Source organism: Mytilus edulis, chromosome 14, assembly GCF_963676685.1.
Source record: "Mytilus edulis chromosome 14, xbMytEdul2.2, whole genome shotgun sequence".
NCBI classification, from domain to species: domain Eukaryota; kingdom Metazoa; phylum Mollusca; class Bivalvia; order Mytilida; family Mytilidae; genus Mytilus; species Mytilus edulis.
In genome coordinates, this window is record NC_092357.1 from 32,837,222 (window position 1) to 32,857,405 (window position 20,184).

The following is a 20,184-nucleotide window of genomic DNA, read 5'->3' on the forward strand; positions in this document are numbered from 1 at the left end:
GAAAAAAGGTATATGTTGATATATCTTTACGACATTTTAAACACTGAACACTATTTTTTTTACATTCTTATAGTATAAATGTTGTCATTGGTCCATTGTGATTAAGTAGAAGTGGGCGTAGCTTCTATATGTCGTAAATAGATAGCACTGTGATATATACATAACAAATGTCTTATTCTGCATGGGTGAATTTGAACGGTCTTACTGTAACGCTTGGCTAGCAAAAATGCTCACTATAAATTCCTCTGTATGTTCAATACTTGCAGTATTGAACATGACGTCTGTAGTGTTGGAAATGAAGCAAAATATACTATAAGAAGATGTGATATGAGTGCAATGCGATAACTATCCATACAAGCTACAATGTGTAAAAATTTACCCGTTATAGGTCAAAGTAATGCCTGCACCACGGAGCCTTGGTTCACATAGAACAGAAATCAATAACGGGCATCAAAGTGACAAGTGTAAAACTATATAAACAGCAAGACCAAATGTTTAATCTAAATAAAAATCGAGAAACGAAAAACACTTATGAACTACATCACGAACGACAACCACCAAACAACATGTTTCTAACTAATGACAGGTGCAAACCAAATGCAGCAAGTTTAAACGTTCTAACAGGTGCCGAAAATCTTCACCCTAAACTGGAACAGAAGTATAACATCACAATATAGAAAGATACAAAATGAAACATCAATGGAAGTTGTTCATCACAATCAACAAGAAATATTAACAAAAAAACAAGTGAACATCAATACAATATAGCATAAATATAGCATACTTTTGTGTGTGTGTGTGTGTGTTTGATACTTTCCATAAATTTAGATTGTGACTACCTGATAATTTCTTAACTGTGCTGTATGTAAGAAAAGAAAGGAAAAATTCCTTCCAATTCCACGAAAAGTGGCAACAGGGTCACATACAGTTTAAGCGTTGAAAAATGACAAAACCTCTGATTACGATTGAAAAGCATGATCAATTTCTTGAATCTGAAGCCATCTCTCAGGTCTTTTCATTTTCCAAATGCAACCCGAAATTTTTGTCTTTGTAGTGTCTTGAAAAAAAATATGAGCTGAGCTGATTATCAATGTCGACGTACACCACTTTTCAGTTGCACTCGTGATATGAAAAATAATACTTGTGTCTACTTCTTTTTGATTACAAGGACCACTCATACTCATTATGTGAACTCAAAAATAGATAGTCATAGTTAAGAATGGCAGACAAATTCTCTAGCAGAATGATTGGTTCTGGTTTTGTTTTACGATATGTAGGTTTCATATTCATGTAGGCATTAGGTAGGCCAGGTACCTTTTAAGATTTTGGAAAACAAAGGAGGTTTACTATCACCGATATCTTCGGAAATCAATGATACAATATTGCTTTCGTGCTGGCAGCGAATAATTTCGGCTGACTTTGCCATAAACATGGTGTAATTATTATCACAGGCAAACGCGAAAGCTGGTCCTAAATATTTTTCAAACTTTAAAGAAAATATCTGCCTTTTGTGTTTACTTCTAGTTCTGGCATCTTCTGCAAAACCTTGTCCTTTATACTAAGCGCATAGAGTGAACATGTGCAGAAGTAGAACCGATTTGTGTCAAACTTTATCGTATAGGTTTGCCAGGTCTGCTAATTGAAACACCACTGACTTCTCATAATGATGTTGAGTTTAAAAGATGTATGTAACAAACTCAGCTAATGCAGTTTCTGTCATAATATTTCCTGAGTACACGGTCTTTTTTTGTCTCTTCTTTGCATTCTGTCTGTGTTGTAAACGAGACAAGACGGATGGTTTTTTTTTCTTGTCTTATTACAACGCAGTACTTAGTTTTGCCACATCTTTTAATTCTGTAGAACTGTTGCACAATACAATAATCTTTGTTTTAGGTTTGCTGTCATTGTCTCTCTTTATTGTATAAAGGCAAATTTTTCTCACTAATGAAACATTCATGCACATTTTTCAATGGGATCTGGTTGTTGGTCTTTCGAACGAAAAGTACTTCTAAAATCTGTCGGGGACTTGCATTCACTCGAACTTCTAGATGCCGTTGGTGACATGGCGTTTTTGTACTTTCTCAAATTGTGAATTGATAAACTTTATTTGCACAAATTATGATATCTATTATATTTCTTTTTCATTGTGCTTTCTATTCCCTTTATGTTGTTTAATCACCAAATATCTTAAGGGAAGGGAGTGCATTTATTTCATCATGTTCATGAAAAGGTGTATTTTTGGTTTTAATGTTTATGATATGACATTGAGCTTTACTAAACTTTGTGTGCAGCACTTTTGAAGAATAGAATAATATTTTAGTTTGGAATGATTTAAAACAATATCATGATACCAAATTGATGGAAACAAACTAATTCCTGACTTAATTCTTATCTGTTCTGCCGGTATACTCGGAGACAAGCATTCATCGATCTGAGGAATCGACTACGTGTTGTTACTGGCATTAAATGGTATAAATTGTACATGTTGTATTGCACCATATATTTATGTCGACAATAAATTTCAATTTATTGATGCTAAGGTCGAAAATATATGACAATCAAAATTATTTTACAAGTACTTATCAATTATTGGTAATATTGATTATTTGGAAAACAAAAGGTCCTGGAATGGAGTATTTTTTAATCACCAGCATTGTCCTATATTAGATATAAATAAAGTTGAATTCTTTGATTCGCTGTTTTACGTCATGCCCGCTACCAAATTGAAAACTGTACCTATACGCCTTATTTTTAGTCCAGATTTTTAGTATTCGTTATCTTAGAAAGTCTTACTGATTAAAATACTGCAATAGGTAACAATTTGACAATGATTGAATTTAGTAGTGTCAACCCTGTTATTATGACCCGTGTATATAGCATAATCCTAAATACACCGTTTGGTGGTGCGCCTGTCAGATGTGGAACGTACATATAAGGTAATAGGTAACAGGTGAATATACTTTTTGTATCGGTATCGGACTCGACCCGGCACTTCTTAATTATTGGCAATATTAATTACGTGGAAAACAAAAAGGCCTGGAGTGGTGTAATTTTTAATCTACACCTTTGTACTATATTAGTTATATATAAAGAAACACGAAATGTCGTATATTACTCAATGATCCAAACTAATATTCCTTCTTTTAAAGTGTAAATGTACTTCATGTCTTTTATTAATAAATATATCTATACAGCAACTAGTTATGTTTATATCCTAAATATATGTAACATGCCAAAAATTATATTAGACATTTTTGAGTTACCTCTCTTTGCATATATAGAGTTCAGCTATTGAAGTTTTGTAACATGTCAAATACATTGAATTACATTAGAAATTCTTAAGTTATCTTTCTTTGTATAGAGTTAAGCAAATAAGTGAGATTTGAAAATTAAATAAAATTGGAAAAAATGAGAAAAGATAATTTTTATGTTAGCATTTATATATTTTATCAAATCATATTTATGATACACTTTGATTATTTTGTCCAAATATTTTTTAAAGGTATTTCAAAATATTATTTACTTCATTCTAGTAATTAGTGTACAGATAAAAACTGTTCACTACATTGTATGTTTTTACTATTGATAAATAACTGATCGACAGGTGCAGTTGTGTCTTAGTTTTGTGAACAAGAATATTTAAGGATTTAAGGTAGATCTATGTGATTTTCATTCTAGAGGATGATATTATTGCAGTAAAATGGTCTGCCATTTCCTTATTTAGGCGTTGCCAATAATTAATTTTATTTTCTATATTTGAATAATGTGAATAGAATATATGAATCCAGTATAATAAATTCATGAACCTTAAATTTGTGCTTACGTAAGCCAGTTTAATCGTTTTCGGAGGTTACAAAAATGGCGTCGTCGACAGGATAACTATACATATATTTAGATTGGCAACGTTGGTTAGACAATATTTTCTAGGGCTAAAGTGCTAGATATTGCAAGCAAGATGGAAACTAAAGAAGAAAAGCTACAGAAAGAAGTAGACGAATTGAGTAAGAAATTATACCATATGCACAAAGAAAAAGGTGAAAACTTACAATTAAAGCAACAATTAGAAAATAATAACAAAATCATTGAACAATTACAAAAATCAACAAAAACTGTAGATGTTGTAAAAGAGAGACCGTTTACAAAATGATCCGGTAGACCCGAAAAAGACAAAGATCCGATAATAAGTGATTGGTTGGAAGATGCCCGAGAACATCTCGTTACAATACCAGACGAAAAAGCCAAAATTGACTTTCTTATGCAAAATCTAATATCTCCAGCTAAAGATGAGATAAGACTTAGACCGTTATAAGAAAGAGATTCGGCTGCTAAAATGTTGGTTTTGAGTCATAGTATTTATGATGGTGATGATTCAGTAAGTCAATTACAACAGCTATTTTTTCAAAGAAATCAAAAAGATGGTGAAACTTTGAAAGACTATTCTTTGAATCTGATGAAATTGTTTGATCAAATAAACAAACGAGATAACACAGTTTTGGGTGACAAAGATAAAGTTCTTAAAGATCGCTTTATTGAAGGTTTTAAAGAACCACACTTGAAACGAGAAGTAAAACGATTCAGCTATGAACACAACACAATGACATTTCTTGAGTTTAGACAAGAAGTGTTACTTTGGGTAAATGAAAATACACAAAGTTGGAAAGTAAAACTACAAATGCAAGATGCCGAAATTGTTAGCAGTGAAGCAATAAAATCCGAACACACATCGAAAGGCAACTCCGAGATATTAAAACTTCTCACAAAACAACAGGAAATGTTAGAAAAGCAACAACAGCAAATTGATAGGTTGTCTAACAGGTCTAATGTAAAAACATATAGTGATTCAACAAACAATGATGTATATAATAGCCATAAACCAATTGTTTGTTATAATTGCGGTGGTAAGGGTCATAAACGTCTGGAATGTCCATCAGCTTTTCAAGCACAAAGAAGTGACGAAGATACACAGAAAACACATACTCAAGGACAATTTAGAGGTAGAGGAAGAGGTTATCGTGGTAGATATAACCAAAGAGGTAACAGATATCAAGGTCGAGGTGGTGTTGTTCCTAGTGACCCAGAAGAGATAAAAGAGTAGCTTCTACTGCGGTGAGTCGATCAGTAGAAGATACTACAGTACAAGTAGACTCCAATTCATTTCAGAGTTATATTTTTAAAAACATTGCTAGTAAAAGTCCAGAGACAGAAATTGTTGTTGAAAATCAATCAGCTATAGCACTTATAGATACTGGTTCCCAGGTTCCAACAGTTACTGAAACCTATTTTAAAACATTATTACAAAATAAGCCAATACTACATGATATAACAAAATGGATGAAAGTCACAGGAGCCAATGATTTACCTTTTTCCATATATTTAGGTTATATTGAACTTAACGTTTCAGTAGCGAAAACAATGATTCCAAATGTTGGTTTTCTTGTTGTGAAAGATACTGATAACAGTAGTAAATTACCATTTTTACTAGGAAGTAATTTTTTTATGAAGATGAAAGAAACATTAGAAGTTTATAATGAAACCGAAACAAACACTCTTATTGGGAAGGTATTTTAACTGTATACAATAATTCTTTTGACTGTGAAATACTAGATTCTCCAAAAATATCTTTTGTTAAGATAGCAGGTAGTAGTCCAGTACATATACCGGGAAATTCAATGAAGACAGCAATGTGTACAACCAGGCAAAAAGACAATAATAAAAAGTATTGTGCAGTTGTTCAGTCATTACAAGGTAACCAAGGCTCTTTACCAAGAAACATTATGGTAGTTGATAGTTATGCTGAGATAAGTCAAGGAACAGTACCGGTACGTATGATTAATATAGGATTAGAAGATGTATGGATTAATCAGAAAACAAGAGTTGGTACATTACATTCAGCTTCACTGATACACGAGGTGTCACAAGACAATATTGACATTGATATAGATCAGACTCAAATTAATGTTCAAATAAAGAAAATAGATATTTCTGTTTGTAAGCAAGCTACAACAAATGTAAAGAACAATAAGGAAATACAATTGAATGACCTCGACATAGAAAAAGAAAATCTTACCAATGAACAAATAGAAAAAGTTAAAGATTTGTTAAACAAGAAAACCGATATATTCTGTAAAAACGATTTAGATTTAGGATATACAGACATTGTAAAGCATAGAATTCTTACAACAGACGAGAAACCGATTGCGATTCCGCATACACATATTCCACCTAATCAAATGGAAGAAGTTAGAGCACATATCAAACAATTGTTAAATCAAAACATTATTTGTAAGAGTAGTAGCACTTATGCTGCCCCCGTAGTAATAGTTCGTAAACATGACAAGTCTAATAGACTGTGTGTAGATTATAGATTACTGAATAAAAAGACAATACGTGACGCTTATCCACTTCCAAGAATCGAGGAGGCATTAGACACCTTGCATGGAACAAAGTTTTATACCACGCTAGACTTATCCCAAGGTTATTATCAGGTAGCGACCGATGAAAGAGATATACATAAGACTGCATTTCGTGTTGGAACGGGAGGTCTTTATGAGTACCTTAGGATGCCAATGGGACTTTCTAATAGTGCGGCTACATTCCAAAAAATAATGGAAGCATGTTTTAATGACAAAAATTTTGAAATATTATTGATTTATTTAGATGATATTCTTATCTTTTCCAAGACAGTTGAAAAACAGTTAGAACGCCTGGAGTTTGTGTTTCAACGACTAAGACAGCATGGTTTGAAATTAAAATTGTCAAAATGTCATTTCTTCAAGAAGGAGGTAAGATACTTAGAACACGTTATTTCACAAGATGGCATTAAAACAAACCCGGACAAAACAAAATCAATACAAGATTGGAAAGTACCTACTACCGAAAAAGAACTCCGTTCATTCCTAGGACTATGTAGTTACTATAGGAAGTTTGTTCCAAAGTTCAGTAAGATAGCTGCTCCGTTACATGCACTCATTACAAAAACAAATGGAACGAAGGGAAAATCAAAACCATTTAAATTACTAAGTGCTAAAAAATTTCAAGAAAAATGGGATTCGAAATGTTTAGAGTCGTTTGAAGAGCTAAAACAGAAGTAAGTAAGTTCGCCCATTTTAGGCTTTCCTGATTTCAAAAAGCCATTTCGTTTAGAAACCGATGCGTGTATAGAAGGTTTAGGCGCTGTTCTGTCGCAAGAACAAGAACAAGGAACTGTTGTCATAGCGTACGCATCACGCAGCTTGCATCCGAATGAAAAGAACATGGAAAACTACAGTTCTATGAAACTTGAAATGTTGGCTCTAAAATGGGCTGTGACCGAAAAATTCAGAGACTATTTGATAGGAAGTAAATCTATAGTGTATACCGATAACAATCCTTTATGTTACCTGCAAACTGCAAAACTGGGTGCGACTGAAATGAGATGGGTTTCTCAACTTGCACAATTTGACTATGAGGTCAAATATAGATAAGGACGATCTAATGTCAATGCAGATGTATTGAGCAGGAATGCATTGGATGTTGAAACAAATATCAGACACATTGTACAAAGTTCTTCCTTAAAAAAATTACGAGAGTGTAAAAACAACAATGTACAACACATGCAGATAAACCAAATAAATTTGACTAATCAAATAGAGACAATGTCAACATTTCCAGAGTATACCGCAGACGAAATAAAACAATTACAAAGTAGTGATAATGTTCTCTCTGTTGTTTTAAATTTTGTAGAGCAGGGTAAACTGACTACACAGATGCTGACGAGACAAACGAAACCAGTGAAAAAGTTACTCAGGAAATTTGATTCATTGGTGATAGACAACGGTATTTTATATAGAAAGATAAATGACATAGAATGTGGTGAGTGTAAACAGTTAGTAATACCAGAAACATTGAAACACTACGTTCTTGAAACACTGCACAATTTATCTGGACACCAAGGTACAGAACGAACATTAGCACTATTGCATAAACGATGTTACTGGTCAGATATGGTAAACGATGTAAAACATTGGATCAAAACATGTGAACGTTGTTTAGTTGCTAAAAATACGTTACCAAAAGTTTGTCCATCAATGTATTCGTTAATAGCATGTAAACCAACTAGATATTTTAGCTATGGATTTTACAGTTTTGGAGAAATCTTCAGATGGTAGAGAAAACGTTTTAGTACTAACTGATGTGTTTACTAAATTTACACAAGCATTTCCGACGAGAGACCAGAAAGCAACAACTGTCGCTAAAGTATTAGTTAAGGACTGGTTTTTGAAACTAGGGATACCAAAACGGTTACACAGTGATCAGGGTAGGAATTTTGAGGGTGTAGTGATACGTGAACTTTGTAGAATATATGACATAAAAAAATCACGCACAACACCGTACAAACCAGAAGGAAACGCTCAAACTGAGAGATTCAATAGGACCATGCATGATAGATTAAAAACATTAATGCCTGAAAAGAAAGCTAAATGGCCCGATTATCTGCCAGAACTAACTTTCATGTACAATGCAACACCGCATTCTTCAACTGGATATACTCCATATTTCTTGATGTTTGGCCATGAGTCAAGACTCCCTTTTGACAATCTTTTTCATAATCATATGACGGAAATAGACACTGATTTAGACATATATTTAGCTAATCATCAAAAGCGAATGACCGAAGCCTTGAAAACAGCTAATGAGAACATTCACAAAAAAGCGAGTGAAAGACAAGACATTATGAATAGAGGAACAGATGACAAGTCTATAGAAATTGGTTCCAAGATCTTATTGAAGAAACATGTACAAGGACGAAACAAAATGCAGGACAATTGGCATCCAACACCGTACAGAGTTGTTCATCGTTTTAAACACAATGTGTATGGGATTCAGTTAGCCGATGGTAGTGGTCCCGTTAGGAATGTCACTAGAACAGAAATCTGTGACACAGGTAAGTAGACATGATGCAAAACTCAAATTCAGATATTACTGAGGACAGTAATTCGAGTTTTGGAGGATTGAATGTGACCATTGTTGATCCTAATTCGTTACCAATTCAAATTGACCAACAGGAATCTGGCGAAGATGAACAAGATGTAACTACAGCTAGCGTAGATAATGACAATTCAAGAAGGAGATCAAAACGAACAAACGCTGGAAAACATTCAAATTCTTTTAACTTGCCAAAGTCTGTCTTGTTAAAAGAAACATATGTTCATAGAAACATAGAACCAGTGAAATTTGAACAATTTGGCGAAGCAATTGCTGCATTAGGAACTAGTCTTGGACAGAGTTTAGGACAAACACCCCAAGAAGGATGGTTAAAGCATAATATGTCAAACAATTAGATTTATGTTGAAAAATTATAATTTTGAGAGAAAGTATATTATTTGTATAGTCAAACGATCAAAATATTTTTATGCTAGATCATTATAATAATTATGATAATGCTATTGAATGTGAAGTTGTGTATTTTTATATTGTTTGTTGAGGGCAACAAAAAGAAAACTAGGCAGATTTGTAACCTGCCAAAAATTATATTAGACATTTTTGAGTTACCTCTCTTTGCATATATAGAGTTCAGCTATTGAAAAATACATTGAATTAGATTAGAAATTCTTGAGTTATCTTTCTTTGTATAGAGTTAAGCAAATAAGTAAAATTTGGAAATTAAATAAAATTGGAAAAAAAGAGAAAAGATAATTTTTATATTAGCATTTATATATTTTATAAAATCATATTCATGATACAGTCTGATTATTTTGTCCAAATATTATTTAAAGGTATTTCAAAATATTATTTACTTCATTCTAGTAATTAGTGTACAGGTAAAAACTGTTCACTACATTGTATGTTTTTACTATTGATAAATAACTGATCGACAGGTGCAGTTGTGTCTTAGTTTTGTGAACAAGAATATTTAAGGATTTAAGGTAGATCTATGTGATTTTCATACTAGAGGATGATATTATTGCAGTAAAATTGTCTGCCATTTCCTTATTTAGGCGTTGCCAATAATTAATGTTATTTTCGATATATGAATAATGTGAATAGAATATATGAATCCAGTATAATAAATTCATGAACCTTACATTTGTGCTTTCGTAAGCCAGTTTTATCGTTTTCGGAGGTTACATATAGTAACACTGTTATATTTTGTGCAATGTCAATTTCCTCATGTACATGTAACACCATTTCACAGTCAATAGGTTCATTAAGGGATGAAAATAAGTTTGAAATATATGTTACAATTTAAATAGCTATCAATGTATTCATTTAAGTTACAGTTTGAACACAATATAAGGTCAATGTCTTAAAAATATATTCGGAAACCTTGCCCTTCCCCAGCTTCTCAGCCTCATAAACTTTTATATTTTTCTGACATTGACCTAATATTATATATATATAATTATACAGTTAATATTTTATGAATTTTTATCTAATTTTACATTTTAATCTTTTGATATAAACAAACGATGAACCGATAACTGAATGCACAACAATAAATGATGTTCAATTTTTCATAGTTTGGTTTTAATATCAAAATGAAATTTGAAAGATAAGCTATCTGATTTTTTCTTAGATTTCATGTCATTTTAATCATTGTCCACCTATATTATATCTCAAGAGTGTCCATATTGGTTGTAAAACTATTGTATTGCATTAATAATTCATGTATTGATAAGATAAGGATGTATGCAAATCATTAATTATTCTTATTTTCCTCAAAATGTAAAAATATCATTTTGCCACAACATAATTATCGCTGCTGTCGTCGGTGCATCATAGTAATATCAAGAATTCAAAATATAACAGAGGGAAATCAGAAAAAAATATATGATGAGTTATTACAAAGAGTGAACAAAATGGCGATTCCTTATAACATATTGACCACTGTTGGTTCAGTAATTGCAGTTTTTAACATGCTGATGTATTCTGCGGCTTTCGAATTGAAACAAAACACATTTTCTGTTGAAAAAGACAAAAGGATCATATCGAATAACAATTCAAATACGGGTAAGATCTTTTATAACTACAGCGCTTTACAGTGCGCATTGGAATGCGTCAATGAAGAAAATTGTCTTGCAGCTAATTATGATAAATTTGCATTGACTTGCAAACTTTGTTTTGATACATCTGAGATTGTTTATTATGCTCTAGAAACAAAATTGGGATGGAATATTTTGCGGAAAGTCAGAAAAAATAGTAAGTATCTTCTATCGATTTTAGGATTGATCACTTGTTGTGTTGATAAAGAGTTTCGATTTTAATGTAATGACAAAATCCATTTACTATTCGTTTAGTGTACTATGTGAAATTTATTATCAACTGCAACTTCTTTTTTTGTTAGACTTACTTGTACATTGTATGTTCATATTTTTTTTAAATCGGCTGATTATTTTATTAATTCACAGTTTTGGTTATGTCTGTTTTTTATACTCCACCTACGATAGTAGAGGGGTACTATGTTTTTCTGGTCTGTGCGTTCGTCCGTTTGTTCGTTCGTTCGTCTGTTCGTTCGTCCGTCCCGTTTTTGGTCAAGATAGTTTTTTGGTGAAGTTGAAGTCCAATCAACTTGAAACTTAGTACACATGTTCCTTATGATATGAACTTTCTAATTCTATTGCCACATAAAAGTTTTTATTTGATGGTCCACTGAACATAGAAAATGATAGTACATAGGTTAAAGTTTTTGATCAAGGTAATTTTGAACTTGAACTTTAGTATACATGTTCCTTATTATATGATCTGTCTAATTTTAATGCAAAATTAGAGATTTTACGCCGATGTCATGGTTCAATTAACAGACAAAAGGATAGTCCGAGTAGGGCATCTGTGTACATGGACACATTCTTGTTTTTTTCAAATCTAATGTTTGATTGTGTAAGTTTTTATGGTTTTTCACCTTTTTGCACTTACAATTAAATTCGGTATTTTTGCTAAACGTATGTTATCAATAATAGCAGACTTTATTTACATTACGAGTGTGCATTACTCTGCTTCAAAGACTCTTTTTAAGACTGTTATCAATTTCTAGTTTTAAGATACGGAGCTAAAAGCACAAAATAGTATTCCATTATTCAGTGTTTGAGAAAAACAGGCTGTGTAAATTTTGTGGGAAACTATTCTTTCGATATTCTAATTCATTTAACTTTAGTAATTTCTTCAAATAGCAATGGCTAAATAACAAGAATTTTATAATATTATAAAAAAAAAAATATACTGACAGATATTAAAAACGCAACACACATTTTTTATATTTTTTGTTCGACCAAATCATGATTGATCCACAATGTGCGTTCATGCTTGCCATGCTTCTACCTATTTAGAAAATTCAATATTTGTCTTAACTGAGGTTTTTGAACATACAAAGCCAAATTTGAAATCCATAAAGGATTTTTAAAAGTTTTTGTTTTCCCCGTGAATTAATTCTTTCAATCCATATTAAAACTTATATATTTTATGAGGTGAAAAATTGTTATTTTTTATTATGCCCTATTAGATCGCCGATTGCGTTTCCGTTTGTCTTCTTATCAATTCAACAGTTTTGTATTTCATCAATTTTATAACAAGTTTAATGTAATCAAAGATACAAGGCGTATAGTTAAGTATGCAATACATTCATTTTGTCTACGTTAGGCAGTGCATAACACATATGTTTGGTGGAAATAAACCCCATGTTATTAAACATATATAAGCTCAATCATGGTTATGTATTTGTATACTTGTCAATGTCAATGGTAGACCTTGTGTCGAATCTCTCCTTAGTCACAGTAAAAGTCGAGAAAAATGTTTGAAATGTACTTGATATTCCCTCGATATACAGCAATGAAGAACAATTTAGAGCAAATCTTATATTTCTACATAAGATTTGATACAATATGAAATTTCATGTTTCTTTTTCGATGATATAACTTTCGAATTCGGACATCTATATTCTTGTCTTTGTACAAATGTGCTAATTTTACTTGCTATGAGTAAACTGTCGACCAATTATGCATTAGATTATAATTATGGAATGCAACAAAAAACCAGTTAAACAATTGACAAAAAGTTAGATATTTGACTACACAGATACACCCATCACCTGATTATTGATAATTTCCATTTATAAAGTCATTACCTATCTTATTTATCTAGATAAAATTGCATAAATAATAAAAAATCACAAGAAGCACTAGTCTTTCAAACGCAGAACACATTGATAAGCTACTGACCCTCTGTAATTGATACACTCAAATATATACTTTATTACCTTATCGGTTTTCCAATCTCCATGCATGATACCCATATAAAAATGATAAATAAGATTGTAGATCGGCTTACGTATAGAATGATTAGAAATATTCTTTTCATTTCATGCATATTATATTATCGATTGTGAAATCTCTAAAACTAAAAATATAATTTACGAAGTTGTAGATCATCTTACATAGACATAATGTTTCCATTTCAGACATCAAGGAGTTAAAGGCACCAATAGAAGGTAAAATAAGTAATGTTATTACATTGATACCAGTGGATTATCGGATTTATCCAATCGAGATAGTTAAATTATCAATTTTAAAGTCCGAGCCTCGGCGCGCACTTTAAAAATTTATAATTTAATTATCGAGATTGGATAAATCCGATAATCCACGAGTCACTATGTAAGAATCTGTTTCTCTAATGATTAAACAATATATTTTCTTTTTTTTTGTTAATCGAAAATCCCCTTCAAGCCTTTCGCAATCCACGAAGTTGTCAATTTCATTAACACCTGTTAGCTTATTTTGATTCAGTTAGTTAGCTAAAGAGGTTATGACCCTTAAAATCATCCAATGATCTTTTGAGATCACCCGCAACCACACGTTGATTAATTTTTTTTAAACAATTGCTTCGGAAAGGTATAAATTTCCATAGAATTAGAGAAATATAGATTCTACCACTGCATCGAGTGTGATACGATATTTATCCAATCGAGACAGTTAAATTTTCAAATTTAAAGGAAATTCATAGGAAAATCAGAAAAGTCGACGTCATAATCGGATTTTAACTAATGAAGAACTGAGATCAAACAAACCACACGTTGATTAAATTTGTTTATACAATGGGTGCAGAAAGTGATAAATTTACGAAGAAATAGAGAAATAATGTTATTACATTGGTTGCAATGATTTATATTTATTTCCCAGTAAAATAAAAACCGATAATTAAAAATGTGAAAAAACGTGGTTATTTTGTCTATCCTCTGACGCCATACACATATGATACAACAGTATGCGTTATCATGACGTTGGATTAAAGCAAACATGATTTTGATTACAAAAAAGAAGAAAAATAATGACTGTTGATTTTAAAACTTGATAGGTTAAATAGATTACAGTTTTTTTTTTTAAATTTATGAGATTGACTGCCCCTTTGGTATCTTTCGTCCCTCTTTTACATGTAGTCAAAGATATGAAGAATAATAATGGATGCTTATTTCTAGCTATCAAAGTTTAATTCCCCATTTTCTTCATACTAAAATGCCTGTACCTACACGTAGTCAGGAATATGACAGTTGTTATCTATTCGTTTGATGTATTTGAGCTTTTGATTTTTTCCATTTGATTAGGAACTTTCCGTTTTGAATTTTCCACGGGGTTAAGTATTTTTGTGACATTAATTTTTTTATATTTGTATTTTGATAGTGTTGTCTGATTCCTGATGTAAATTTACAAGAAAGATGAATTATATTTAAGGATGTTCGCTTCGCTGTTTAAGAATAAAACAATTTTAAAGTCTGTTATAAATTGATATTATGTAGCTAGATATAAATTGGAAAGAAGAAACAATAACAGGCCTGTGTTCTTGTATATACAAATGTATAATAAACTGAAAATTTGCAGAGAATTGGCCGTTTCAGAATCTAAAGCATCATGGGTAATTTCATTGTTCGTACCCCAAAGTGAAAATAACGTTACGTCATTGGTTGAATTTCCATTGTTTATAACGTTTTAAACCAATCAAAACGCTTTGGTGTACGCTTTTGAAATTATTACCCAGGATGCATTAGATTCTGAAACGGCGAATTGACAATTACAATCATGAATATTGGTAAAAACAAGTTGTTCCCCTTTGCAAATTGTAGATTGATATATGGATGAATTGAGTTGCTACAAATTCAAAACATGATGAGTTGAAAGGATATAAAAGCGTTTATAAACACATTTTAATAAAACCAGGTTAAATTTTCCCGATTCTCATTAAGAAAATTTCTGTACCAAGTCCGGAATATGACAGTTGTTGTCCATCCCTTTGATGTGTTTGAGCTTTTGATTTTGCCATTTGATTACCGACTTTCCGTATTGATTTTTTTTTAACTTTTTACAAAATATATTGAAGCAACAAAAGACTATTAAAATTTAGAAAGAAAGAGTTTAATTTGATGGTCAGACATATTTCTGCTCACATATTGTATAAGTAAAAGTATTGCTTTTTTGAATGGTCAATGTATCCAATAAATGTTTCCCTAATTTTGCATAGTGGACTGCTATCTCGAAGAAAGCTGGAACTATGATGGACATGTAAACTATACTCAGAGTGGACGAACCTGTCAAATGTGGAATCTCCAGTCCCCGCACTCACACTCATTTACTTCGGAACAGATGTCGGACTTCCATTCGAATTATTGTAGAGATCCTTCCCATACGTTAACTCCATGGTGTTATACAATTGATGAACATTTTCGTTGGGAATTTTGTCCAGTCATAAAATGTAAGTTTTATAAGATAAGTTAATGATTTATCATTCCATAAATGCTCTGTGCTGATAAAAGCGTTTACACAATAAGAAATTGGTTGCCCGATAATATTTGTCGGTGACTCAACACACGAGTGACTTGTTTTCTTGGTCGGTCGAAGTTCTTTATATATCAGCATAGTCTATTTATCTGTAAATTTACCATTATGTCCTATTCCATATTGTGTCCAATTTCCAATTGTTTCCTAGCCCGATTGTGTTCTATTGCCGATTGTGTCCTATTCCCGATTGTGTTTTATTGCCGATTGTATCATATTCCCGAATATGCCCTATTCCCGATTATGTCCTATTCCCGATAGTGTTCTTGTACAGATTGTGTCCTAATTCCGATTGTGTTTTATTCTTGTTTGCAATATTCAAATTGTCATTGCAGGTATCACAATTGTTTCCTATTCCCGTTGGTGTTTATTGCCGATGGTGATTTATATCCGATTGTGTTCTATAGTCGATTGTTTCCTATTCCCGATTGTGTCATATTCCCGATTGTGTTCTATTACCGATTGATTCCTTTTCCCGATTGTTTCCTATTTCCAAATATTTTCTATTCCCCATTGTGTCCTATTTCTGATTGCAATAATTTCTATATGGAGTGACGTTGCAGATGTCAAAGTTGTTTCCTATTCCTGAATAACTCACATTCCCGATTGTGCTCTTTTGCCGATTACTAATTGTGTTTTTTTCCCGATTGCAATATTTTCTATATTGAGTGACATTGCAGGTGTCACAGTTGTTTCCTATACCCGAATACAGTACTTGCAACCTTAGGCGTTACTGTTTGACGTGAACTTGACTGATCGGTGAATGATCGGTGACGGATATGTTTGACTGATCGATGAGTGATCGGTGATCGGTGACCCATAGGATCCGTCAGATAAGTCAAATAACCTATGTGAGAGTTACCCTGACAACTGTGACCGATCGATCAGTAAATTAAATTTATGCACGGATCGGACGGATACGTATATATTTAAAATTCTTATGTAAACCGAACTCCTCAGTGTTTACAATTGATGAACGCGGACCTCTACGAAGACACCATAGTTTACACGTTATAATTTGTAATAAAATTAGTTGCAATACAAAAGTAAAAATAGTTTAACAGAATAAGATACTTAGCGCGTTAAATTGTTTGTGTTGATTAATATTTTCGTATTAAATATTATAAACATCAGAGACATATAATACATAATTGTATTATATGACTCTGTTAACATGAACTTATTTCTACAAAAAAAGGTTATTGTTGACCGCCATCGGATTTTTGAACTTTTAATAGTTTCGAATAGGTTGTTTTTTCATGAAATTAAAAGAATGTCAAATAAATGATGTTAAAAGTTTGTTCCCATTGTTAAGAATTACCAAAATTAACATTTTTTTTTATCAAATATTGAACTATTTTATTTGCAATCAGTTATTTTTACCATCTTGAGACAAGTCTTCTAATTAGAATTGAGATATAATGAGAATTAAAATACTTAAACTTTTATTTTTGTGGAATAATAATAGAGTTATTGATTTATTTTGATACAAATAATAACCGTCACATGATTTCAGTACTTTTTGTACATCATGATTGGCTGTTCTTCATAAAAATGTATTTCTATTTCTTGTTAAAAAATACAGCAGTTATTTTTGTAATTTGTTATTTTAAATGCTTCGATTGTGACGAGAATATAGAAAGTCCGTGATTATGATAAGTTATTTTTTAAGAATTTTATGATGATAAGGATACAAAAATTTAAAATATTGAAAAAAAAAATAGACTACATTTTTCAATAACTGATTCTTTCATTTTGTTTTTCCCGAGAATGTTTGGAAAATAATGAAATAAAAATCGCGATGTAGACACCGTTTAAGAACTCGCCGGTTTTGAAAATATATTACCTAAATAAAACGAAAAAGACCATTCTTTAATGATGATATTTTAATTTAGGTTTTATCTGTACATTTCTTTTCATTTCAATTCATAAAACTTTGCTAAATAATTAATAAACAAAATGTATCATTGAACGTTCGATTTTCAAGAGTCGCCATTTTAATTAGATTAAACGAAACTAAGATTCCGTAATTTGTAATAGTTTATCATGTGACGTATTAAAGTTCAATCCGTCATCAAGGTCGATCGGTACTATCCGTCCGATCAGTCCGATCAGTCAATTACTTTTACTATAAGTCTGACGGATTGCTGACGTGAGTTTGACGCGAACTTGACTGATCGGAGACTGATCGATGACCGCTGACTGATCGCTGAAATAGTAACGCCTTAGGTTGCAAGTACTGTATGTCCTATTCACGATTGTTTTCTATTGCCGATTGTGTCATACTCCCAATTGTGTCTTATTCCTGATTGCGATATGTTCTATATTGAGTGACATTGCAGATTATGAATGCATATCTAAAACGCATACTATGTTGGAGCACAAAATCACGATCCCTATGGAATTCATTCCATTCCTTCAGTTCTAAGTTGTTATATCGGTCGGTCTAAGATTTTTGTCCATCACTAATCTATAGCTTTTCACGATATTTAAACATCGGTAAACTATTCAATCCTTAATTAAACCTGCAAACGTTCTATTGGAGCAGTCAAAATACGATGGATGTCCATCATTATATGGTATATAGTAACTGACTGAATAATCTTATTAGCCTTTCCTACAAGTAAAGTTGTGACAAATTCTGTCGTGATATATTATTCAATAATCGGAAATATTCTCGGCCCAGTTTGTATTATATCAGTGTTTTAACACTAACCGTATTTTTTCATTATGACAAATAATTATTGATCTTCGATTTTTTAAAGGCTAAAAATGCAGAGGGTGACAAGTGGGAAAAGGTTATATAACCCGTGCCACGAGCATCACTGAAGAGACATGTTTTGTCGAAATGCGCATCTGGTGCAAGAAAATTGGTACCGTTAATTTTATTATATAACCCGTTCGGGTATTTGAAGTGTTAAAGAAATTGTTGTTTATCTTTATTGTTTTCATTTTGCCATTGTATTAATTGTCTTCTAGCAATTTCCCCTTCCAACAGATAAATGAATAATAAAGAAAATATAATTTTATTACATTGCTATCTGCTGTATTTCAGGCGACAAGTGTCAACAGGTTGAAAACATGCCCCTTGGATTGACTGTCAAATATAACATGTCATATGGACATTTGGGAGCTTTATACAGCTGTAAATCATTTACTGCAAATGAGTCGACAGATCATTGTCCTAGCAGCGTGTGTCTATCAAATGGAACTTGGTCAGATTTCAGTATATCATGTGGTGGTATGTTTTGTTTTGTTTTTATATTGTTAATGTTTTGCTATTTTGCATTAATTTTCATATTTACAATCCTTGATAAATTTGGTTAGACCTGTTTTTTTTAAGTTAATAGTTTTGCAACATTCAAAGCAAGTTATGACAAAGTTTATGCAAAGAAAAGTATTTAGAGGTAAAACTTTTTGCACAAAAGGAACAGACATGTTAAACAATTGAGCATTAAGAGTTTTAATGTAAAAAAGGTACCAAAGAAATATAACAAAAGTAGTATGTATATGATATGATTATAAATTGGACAATTACATGTAACAACCATAGATCTCATCAATGAGTAACGAATTAAGCACACGCTGGAATTTTTCTGCTGCGTTATGTTGAAAAATAAACAATGAAACACAACAACATACATATATGACGTCACCATTAACGCGTCATGAAATCTACTACCCCCCTACGGTCTTAAAGGTGGTCACCACGTGACGGCGTTAAACCAATCACAACATGATAATTTACCCGCTGTGCTATAAATGGCACAATGTTTAACATTAAAGCAACGAAATTAGCCGCATGATATATGTTCTGAATAAGAAACAATTGATATTAGGCAATGAACGATCACCACCGAACTACTTGCCTCTGGCTTTGGAGAGACACATACAGGATGTGGCGGGGTTATCCACTTTTGCAGGCGTCCAGCCCACCCTTTACATAAGACCGTGTTAAAATTGAATTAAGAACTATTAAAAACAATAGAAAACCATGCACTTAAGAGGAAATATCAATCAGTACACATACAATTTACAATATAAGTTTGGAATTAGTAAAAGTAAATGTAATAAAAAACACTCATGGGAATTTTTTAATTGATGAGGATAAGAACACATCTCATCTTACAATATAAAATTGGAATTAGTAAAAGTAAATGTAATAAAAACACTCATGGGAATTTTTTAATTGGTGAGGATAAGAACACATCTCATCTAACAATATAAAATTGGAATTAGTAAAAGTAAATGTAATAAAATCACTCATGGGAATTTTTTAATTGGTGAGGATAAGAACACATCTCATCTAACAATATAAAATTGAAATTAGTAAAAGTAAATGTAATAAAAACACTCATGGGAAATTGTTAAATGATGAGGGTAAGAACAC